Here is a 9,886-nt window from a genome sequence, read left to right as displayed (position 1 = left end):
CTAAAACTGGGTTTGCTTCTTGGTGGGTGTCAAACCAAAAGACACAAGACAAAGATAGGGAGAAGGAACGACTTACTACTAGCAGCAAGTAAGGAGAACACCAAGAATCTTCCCCAAAGCAATGTCTCTCTAACAGCAAATTGGAGAAGTTTTAAGTTAAGGATACCTGCATATTCCAGGTATCTTACCAGGTGACATAGTGATAAAGAATCCGCCTTCCAATGCAGGAGAGGCAGGAGACTCGGTTTCAGTCTCCGGAAGAGCCCCTGAAGGAGGAAAGGGCAACCCACTCCAGCATTCCTGTCTGGGAAATCCCATGGGCAGAGGAGCCTGGTGGGCTGTAGTCCATGGTGTCGCAGAGAGTCAGACACGACTGAGTGACTAAGCACACAGCACACAGCATGTCACGAAAGCCACACCTGGTTTTCCTTGTCCTGGAACTTCCTATCTTATCTACTTAGAAATGTGGAAAAAGCCATAGTGTAAGGGGAGAGAGTAAACAGGGAAACAAAAGGAAACAGGGAGACTTCCTGGTTTCCCGTCAATACTCCAGTTCCTGCTTCTGATCTCTGTCTGAGCCTCAGCTGCATCCCTAATTCACCTCAGTGTCTTCAAATAAATTCCATCTTTTTGTTGCCCAGGGAGAGAACCCAAGCAGTCATAGAAGCCAGGAATCCTAGCCATAGACATAGGAAAAATGCCAGACAGAGGTTACCAGATCCAAGCCTCAGGGTAAACACTTGGAATCAGCCCTGTTGTCTGCATCTGGTTCTTCTGATCTGATCAAACTTGTTTTAGAAACTGGGCTGTGGGTTGGCCAGATGATGACCTCGAAAAAGGCCTCTAAAGGCCTAAGAGAGCTTACAAGGTCTTGTTTCTGCTACTCAGGCTTTGTGGTTCTAGATTCTTCCACTGAGACAAATTGCCATGGACACACAGAAGCCTCCTTGCTTCTTTTTTTTTTTTTTTTCCATTTATTTTTATCAGTTGGAGGCTAATTACTTTACATCATTGCAGTGGTTTTTGTCATACATTGAAGCCTCCTTGCTTCTTGAATACTATTTGATTTTGACTATGGTTTGGCAACTGACAACTGCTTATAGGTCAACAGTCAACTGGATAAAACCACTGCATTTTTGATCAGGTACATTACCTTCTGGGCTTCCCTCATAGCTCAGTTGGTAAATCATCTGCCTGCATGCAGGAGACCCAGGTTTGATTCCTGGGTCAGGAAGATCCCCTGGAGAAGGAAATGGCAACCCACTCCAGTATTCTTGCCTGGAGAATCCCATGGACAGAGGAGCCTGGCGGGCTATAGTCCCTGGGATTGCAATGGTAGGACACGACTTAGCAACTAAACCACCATCACTACCACCACGTTACCTTCTAAAGGCAGGAGTCATTCATCAGGACCTAAGCCACCTACTTCAGAATAGCTGTTCTGGCAAGTGAACTGCTTGCTCTAGTATTTGCTCTTAATACTAATTTAAAACATATTTTAATGACAGATTGCGACTTGGAGGTGATTCATTTTTATTTCATAGTTGTCTTGACAACAATGTAATTTATGATATTCTATGTACTTGAGAATCCTAAAATTTTACAACCAAGCAGTATGCTGTTTACTTAAATTTTGAACAGAAAAATACACTGGTAAAACTCGTTAGTGTTGGGTGGACTGGAGAAGGACAATTATTTGTTTCCCTTAATTTCTTTTCTTCTTTTTTTGGTTACAAATAGTAGTGACTTAATGACCATGACTACATTGAATATCAAGGAGGGTCATCTCAAGTATTTCTTAAAATCATCTCACCTAGAATTTATTTTCACTGCTTTTCAATTTCTTATTTTCCTGAGTTTATTATAGTTCTTTCTCTTTGAATTATCTTATGACATTGGAACAAATTGGAAATAAGTTTTATATTTTGTTTTCCATGTTTTATATATATACACACACACACACACACATATATATATAGTCTTAAAATTATTCATGGAATTTAGAATGCTTTTTATTATGAAACATTTCAAACATAGGAAATTCAGGAATTAAGGGGAAAAAATTACAAGTATCACCCTAGTAAAAGCACTTACAAACAAAAACCACTACTATTTTACAAAACTCAGTTCAGCTTTACATTTGGGGGGTGGGGCACTTTTGACTGGTTCCAAATCAGGAAATGAGTATGTCAGGGCTGTATACTGTCACCCTGCTTATTTAACTTATATGCAGAGTACATCCGGAGCACAAGCTGGAATCGAGATTGCTGGGAGAACTATCAATAACCTCAGATATGCAGATGACACCACCCTTCTGGCAGAAAGTGAAGAAGAACTAAAGAGGCTCTTGTTGAAAGTGAAAGAGGAGAGTGAAAAAGTTGGCTTAAAACTCAACATTTAGAAAACTAAGATTACGACATCCGGGCCCATCACTTCAGGGCAAATAGATGGGGAAACAATGGAAACAGTGACAGACTTTTTGGGCTCCAAAATCACTGCAGATGGTGACTGCAGCCAGGAAATTAAAAGACGCTTGCTCCTTGGAAGAAAAGCTATGACAAACCTAGACAACATATTAAAAAGCAGAGACATTACTTTGTCAACAAAGGGCCATCTAATCAAAGCTACGGTTTTACCAGTAGTCATGTATGGATGTGAGAGTTTGACTATAAAGAAAGCTGAGTGCCGAAGCATTGATGCGTTTCAATTGTGGTGTTGCATAAGACTTTTGAGAGTCCCCTGGACAGCAAGGAGATCCAACTAGTCCACCCTAAAGGAAATCAGTCATGACTATTCTTTGAAAGGACTGATGCTGAAGCTGAAACACCAATATGGCCACCTGATGGGAAGAACCGACTCACTGGAAAAGACCCTGATGCTGGGAAAGATTGAAGGCGGGAGGAGAAAGGGACAACAGAGGATGAGATGGTTGGATGGCATCATCGGCTAAATGGACCTGAGTTTGAGCAAGCCCCAGGAGTTGGTGATGGACAGGGAAACCTGACGTGCTGCAGTCCATGGGGTCGCAAAGAGTCAGATACGACTGAGCGACTGAATTGAACTGAACTGAAAGACTCCTTGACACATGTCAACACCAGCTGCTTCCTTGAACTGCATTTTCTAGAAGTCCAAAGTCTGGCCATTCTGCATAAACAGCACTTCAGGGAACTCAGCCAGCAGTTTTCTGGCACTTCCTCAGTTTGAAAAAATTTACGTCACAAGAAAGCAAGCCTTTCTTGCACTTCTTTGGTGCAAACTGATGAAAATATTCAGTAGGACTACTAGGACTCAAAGAGCTTTGCCCTCTGTACACTCAAAATATGTTGCTGAACTGAATTGCAGTTGTTATTTGAAACCCCTACGTGACAAATGTACTTTAAAAAATCTCCCTGAAAGATCAGTATAGTGATGTAACAGTGAAGCAGCCAGAGTGCAGGGTTAAGGATGCGATTAAACGCCGGCACTGGGTTACACTGTCCGACCAGTTCACCCTCTTCTGGGGCAAAATTTCATCGCCTCATTTATAAAGTGAGGAGCCCTAAAACTTAGTTGAAATAAAGAAGTATAATGTTCACCAGAACCAGCTGGAGGGCTTACTGAGATGGCAGGATACCTCCTCCCCCCCAGTACTGTTTCTGATTCAAAATGCTGGAGGTCTAGCATTTCGCATTTCTAACAAATTCTCCGGTGATGGCGAGTCATCTGGTCCTAAGGCCACAGGGACCCCAAGTGGTTCGTGGCAGGCCACCAGTAAAGGTTCACTATTAACACCACCATTCCAGCTGTGCACCGACAGGGGCCAGGGGATATTACATCTCAGGGACAGCGACGGCCTCTGGCCAGATGTTCCTGCCGACCCACCACGTCTCCTCAAGGAACAGATCAGAACAGGGAAGCAGCTGGAGCAACAGCGTCACTGCCTTACAGAAAGGGATTCCTTTCTCCAACTTGCGCCTCTAGGAAAGAGCACAGGCCATCCACCCCCGGAGTCCTGCCCTCTCGATTTCGCAGCCGTTTGTTTTTAGCCCTCGCTGCAGCCTGCCCTCTCAGAAACCTAGGGCCAGAGCCGGGATTCCAGGGCCCTCGGGAGGGACGGAGGCAGGTGCGGAGCAGAAGCTGGAGCCCGGCGTGAGGGCGTGGCGGGGAGCCGAGCTCTCTGCTCCCATCCTGCCAACTCTCCGGTCCCTCCCGATTGCCCACCGACCGAGGGCCCAGCGGAAGATGGCTGCCCGGAGCGCCGCGGACAGTCACGTGTCACGGCGATACCGCCGCACGCCCCCTCCCCCGCTCGCCGAGTCCCGGACCCCGCGGGACGCGCAGCCCTAGGCTGCCTGTCCGCCACCCGGGTACCGAGCGGTACAGAGAGGAAGGGAGGATCCCACCGCAAAAAGCCGAGAGCTCGCCCGGGCGGCCGCTCCCCGGGCGCAGGGGTCCGGCTCTGGCAGCCAAAAAAATTCTTCCTTCGAGCGACCTGCACCAGGTCGGGCCACTGGGCATGCGCAATGCTCCGGCCCGCGTTCACCGGCTCTCCAGCTTTTTCCCGCAGCTCCGTCGGGTCGGCAGGAGGTGGAGCCGGGAAGGGGCGAGGGGCGGGGCGGGCCCGAGTCTTCCCCCTCCAACTGAAGGTACTCCAGGCCTTGCTCGCCTTCGCTCCGTTTTTGGGATGGGAGTCTGTGAATAGAGGTTTGGAAATGAACCGTAGAGTCTTAGGTCCGCCATTTAATTTTTTTGTTTGTTTTTTAAATGATCAGTCACGAGTTAATTCCAAGTGCTGTACTCCTAGGCCCGGTGGGAAAGAGAATCCTCGGGCAGCTTGCAACCTCGTGCCTGCGAACCGGGTCTCCAGAAGGCCGAGTTTGCGTTCTCTGTTCCGACCAGCTCCAGCTCTTCAACTCTTTGGTTTTGCCCCAAGTGGAATACTGTCCCCAACCGTAAAACCTGGCTCCCGTCCGGCCTCACTAAACGGCCCCCGAAAAATGTGCAAGCAGGGCCTCTCTCCTCGGTGGAGAAAACGCTCGCCTCCCGAGCTTCCAGCTACTTGGAATAACAGAGTTCCAAGCCTCGCTTGCCCCTAGGTGCGCAGTCTGGCCGGGGTCCCGCTGGGTCCCGGGACGAGCTCTCTGCAGACCCCGCCCGCCCGCCCCGCCCTCCAAGCTGCTGCGAACACCCGGAGGAGCGGATTTGCGTAGCGCGGGCCGCTGGGCCGGCTCGGGCAGCGGACTGGGCATGCTCGGCAGCCCGGGAGGCTCGCGGTGGCTAGTCGGAAGCGTTCGCACCAGCTAGGCAGCGGCTGGGGCAGCGGCGGCGGCAGCGAGGGGCAGCACGGGAGCGGGAAGGGCCGGCCAGGGAAGGCTGCTCTCTCCTAGCGCCCGGTGAGCCGGAGAGAGAGCGCAATCCGGGTACGGAGCCCCAACGCTGCCCTGCCCCGGATTTCATTCCGCGGCTGGGGGCTCGGCGAGCGGAATTCCGGCGGCTGCCGCGACTCCGGTGCAAGTGAGTCGTGGGGCGGCGGGAGAGAGCAGATCGCTGGGGAGCAGATCGGACACCCACCTCGGGGGCCTGGCATGACGCCAGGAAAGGTGTGCCGGCAACCCCGGGGCGAGGGGGCGTGAGCGCAGCCCGCTCAGTGCCTGGCGCGTACCTGGCTGGCACTCCCCCCGCGCCGCCGCTCGGGGGGCGGGGGGGGCGGGGGGGGCGGTCCCGCAGCTGTTCTCGGGGCCACGAGGGGGCGGGCCGCCTGCGGGGCTCCGGGACCTAGTTGGGGCGGGGAGAAAGGCGGGGGCGTCAGCGGGCACCTTTTCAGAGGTCCTGCGTGCGGACTGGAAGGCTGCCTAGTGTCGGTTTGGGGCGAGCGGACTGTGGCGGGGTCGAAGAACCTTCGGACAGTGGCGGACGGGGGTCGGGAGACCGGCAGGTCCGACCCCAAATCACGGCCCTACCCCCACCTGGTGGCGGCGTGACAGTTGGTACCTCTGGGTCCGATCGCAGCTGGCCAGGCACGCTGAGTTTCGGGGTACCTCCCCGCCACCCCCCTCCCCCGCTCGATGTCCGTGGACAACATAACAGGTGGGACCCCTTTCGCTGAGCAGCGAGGACCCCTCCACAGACCGCTGAACAGCCTCCAGGTTTGGGGGCGGCTCTGACACCCGGCGGGGCTGCCCCCACGCTTGAGGGTGCTTAGGGGTAAGGCCTTGGAGGAGCCATCGGCGCAGCTTGGAGCTGGACATTCTTTCCAGGACGCGGCTTTTCCCGTGAATGAGGGGTCTCCGCGATTCCGAGGCGACTTGTCAAGGGCAGAGCAGCGACAGCAGAGCTGTTTCTCCCACCTTCTTAGCCCAAGCTCGGGCTTTCTGCCTCCTCGGGTGGGTCGGGTACGGTGTCCTGGTCCGCTAACGGATACACACTGGAGGCTTCTGGTTAAAGCTTGTTTCCGTCTCCGGAGCTTCGAGTACAATTCGGGATGAGGCTTGCCAGGGCCGGAGGGAGTGAAGAGAATCCGGATTGCAGGAGCTTCTCTGATGTTTCATTTCACCTTCAGACAGTAGCGACTTCAGCGGTACACGCTTACGACACGAAGAGTGAAGGCTGCTTTTCTGAAAAGGAAGTTTATTTTCTGTGCTATGGGGCCTGCTTACTATTCTAGCTCCGTTGACATTTACCTTGCCGGGCCTTCAGAGCTGTTTGGACAGGTTATTTTGCTTGCAGGTTATTTTCCGTGCAGACTTGGGGGTGTTTGGGGTTGGCTCCCTGGGTGTGGAAGTGGCAGGTGCCTGTCATGGTGTGCTGTGAACTCCCCACGCTTCCTGGCACCGGGGGTTGAACATTCAGGGAGCTGGGGACCGAGCGGGCCGAAAGCGAGGAGTGGGACTAGTGACGTAGCCGCGGTGGGAGTTGCCTGGGGCTGCCCAGACGGAGCGAGGTTGGTTGGCTGTTTTGGCTGGTGCGGAAAGGGAGAGGGCTGGGCGTTTCATTGGTTCGGGGAGTAAGGTGTTCACGGGAGAAGCCGGGCGGGGGATGGGTCCCCGTCTGGTCAGTGCTCCAAGGGAAGCCCAGGGATGTTTAGTGATTCAGCAGGTGGCAACTTTCCAGCCCTGAAGCCATACCTTGGCCAAGCAAGCCAGCGGCAGCTGCTTGTGCCTGCTGTCAGAAGCGCCAGCTTCTGGGGAATCTCCAGGAGACTTCTGCCTATAGCCGACTTTCCTTATCTCGCTTTCTGTGCATGGCAGGAGGCCCTGGTCTTTTGGGTTCCTTCCCCGCCTCTCTTCAAGTGTGTAGCATGGTTTCGAACCTCTCCAGCTCTCTGACCCTCTGAATAGCAGGAAGTGGCAGCTGCCACCACGCACCGTTTATTAGTTAATGTGCAGAAAAAGATAGCAATATGTAAAACAGAGAAATAGTCTGTTCCTTCTATTTCTGCTTCAGAGATTAGAAATTTACATTTTTAGTTAAATAGTAGGGTCTATTCCTGCAATTCTTCATTGCTGGTAGTGAGCTATTTCAAATAGCAGAAGGCATGAAAAAATTAATTCAAGGGATAGATAAATTGACATTAAAAGGACACAATTATTAAAATTGGGTGATCTCTGGCATCTTGCACAGTGCCTAACTCAATAAATGTTTATTCGGCTGAAATTTAAAGAATTTTTCATAATAGAAACCTGTTGGTAAGTTTTGACACTTAAAGAACTTTGTATGTTTTCAAATGTCAGAATTGCCTATGTTGACCTTAGATTTTCAATTTTAGTTTGAAGCCTCAACCCTTTTACTTTTTCCAGGTGAGACCCCTTAATTTTCAAATTGTGACACATCCTGCAGGTCAGCTGAAAAAACAGGCAGGCGTGTTTTGCTAACTTATCTCATGAAAATCTTGAAGACTCCTAATATATAACCATTATACTTTTTTTTTTTTAAACCTAGAAAGTGGTCCAATTGCATATCAAAATGCTTTATTTACAAAACTTCATTTTGTACAAAATGTTTCAGGACAACTGTAGAGTTCCTAAGCCTTTATTATCATTTTATCAATGAAAAGTGCTGCCATAGAAAAGACAAAACAGTGTTTGGAAAATAAAAATTCTCGCTTATTTGCGCAGGGGATAATTGGCCCTGTCTTTCAGGGCAGCTGGAGTGTTTGTCCAGTTCTTTCTGCATTTTACCTTTTCTATTCTGTTCCTTCCTCCAGTTGTTAAGCTGTTTCTTCTTCCCCTAAAGACATACTTTCCTGGCATGGACTTGCTGACTTAAAGCTGCTGCATTTTCTGACCTAAAGCTGTTGTATTTTCTCACATAAATTCTATTAATGATGACCTTTATTTTTTAATTGTCCCAGACACTTTCCCACCACTTCATATGATAAAGTGTTTGATGGTCCTTGGAAAAATGGGGGGTGGTGGAGTTGGTGGGGGATGCTGAGGGAGGGGGATGTGACAGATTATAGCTGGCTCTTTCTTTGCCTTTTTTGGATGATCTCTGTAGCCACAGCAGCAATCTCTTCTGGAAGGACTGTTAAAGTATGCCCAGTCTTAGAGATTTTGGCCTTTCTGTTAAGGCTCTCGGTAGGGAATATTAATGGTCACTTATCCTCTCTTACCACATCCCATCCCAGGAGTTGGTGATGGACAGGGAAGTCTGGCTGCAGTCCATGGGGTTGCAAAGAGTCAGACACGACTGAGCAACTGAACTGAACCACATCCCAAGAATTTTGACTGTAAAGTATGTCACTTTAATAAGCTACCCAGTTGCCAGAGGACCATATTTTGCATCAGCCCATTTAGACAGGGGAGTTGGGAAGCATCACTGGATGTGGGGGAGGCGCAAGTGAAAAAAGGGGAAGAGAACAGTGAGTGGGGTCAGGGAGATGGCTTGGTTTTGTAACTATGACTTCTGGTTTCAGTAAAGCAGAATCAAGTGTCTGATCAGTGTGTGTGGCTCAGTCTGTGCTGGAGTGCTCTGATGCCCTCTCTAGTATTCTTCCCTCCGCCAATGAACACACCACACACACATGACCTCAGACAAATTCACAGACCTGCACATGCACACACATACTGACAAGAGACACAGACACAGATGTAGACACATGTATCCTATGCCAAAAGCTAAGCATCCCAACTTCTTTTTAAAACCAATATGTCACATAGGTAAAGCCAGGGCTCAGTAGCAGGTTGAATTTGGGGGATCTGAAACCACCCCAATCATGTATTTCAGAAAGATTCCCCTTCTCTCTCTCCATGGCAAGCTGATCTGTCCCGCTTAACCCGCAAAGCTGCTGGGGGCTTTCACTGAAGCAAACATTAAATGTCAATGTAGCTGAAGTGGTTTTCACCTTTTAGACTTTCTGGTGCTGGGGTTGAATTAACATTCCTCAGTTTGGGGTACCAGATCTCCCTGTACAAAGCCCCTTTCTTGTTTTATATTTTTCCTACTTCTCCAGTCTCATTCCCTCTTTGTCAGAGGAGCTTCCTCTCTCGCGTTGGGTGTTCTTGGGTATGTCTGTATCCTTGTTAAAGGTGTTGTGCTCTTGTGTACATGTTTTTAGTTTAGGTAAATAGTGCTGTGCTGCTATAGTTTCATTCAGCTGCTTTTCCATTCAGTATTAAAATTTTTATTATGGAAATTTTCAGACATTCATAAAAGTTGAAAGAATTTCATTCCGCATTTTATTTGCCATCTGTGGTAGCATAGGTTTATCCAGTGCCTTGCTATCATTGCTACTTGATATGGCTGGCCTGCTACATACCCACTAATCTCACCCATTTTTCTAATTATGTACACTTAGCTCACTTCCGTTCCTGCTACCATGAGCAAAGCTGTGATGAAGGAATATCCTGGAGCATCTCTTAATGATACCTGTGAGACTCTCTCTACACTGTTCTTACAGTGGTCCACA

General features: G+C 49.5%; 1 protein-coding gene across 11 annotated transcripts in view; it reads left to right on the top strand.

Annotated features, from left to right (window-relative positions):
• The first annotated feature begins 5,192 nt into the window (after nt 1-5,192).
• The window catches only part of SGMS1 (sphingomyelin synthase 1), a 317,203-nt gene continuing 312,509 nt past the window's right edge, over nt 5,193-9,886 (top strand). For 7 of the 11 annotated variants that reach the window (XM_070470586.1, XM_070470587.1, XM_070470574.1 and 4 more), the window contains exon 1: nt 5,202-5,493. The gene's annotated coding sequence lies outside the window, so the exon portion shown is untranslated. Of the gene's footprint in view, nt 5,494-5,556; nt 5,580-5,827; nt 6,067-9,886 lie in introns of those variants that run through there. The other 4 variants (XM_070470591.1, XM_070470579.1, XM_070470578.1 and 1 more) reach the window with 4 other exon arrangements.

This window comes from Odocoileus virginianus, chromosome 7 (assembly GCF_023699985.2).
Source record: "Odocoileus virginianus isolate 20LAN1187 ecotype Illinois chromosome 7, Ovbor_1.2, whole genome shotgun sequence".
Taxonomy (NCBI): Eukaryota; Metazoa; Chordata; class Mammalia; order Artiodactyla; family Cervidae; genus Odocoileus; species Odocoileus virginianus.
Note: the sequence above shows the minus strand (reverse complement) of the source record. Positions and strands in the feature narration are given on the sequence as shown.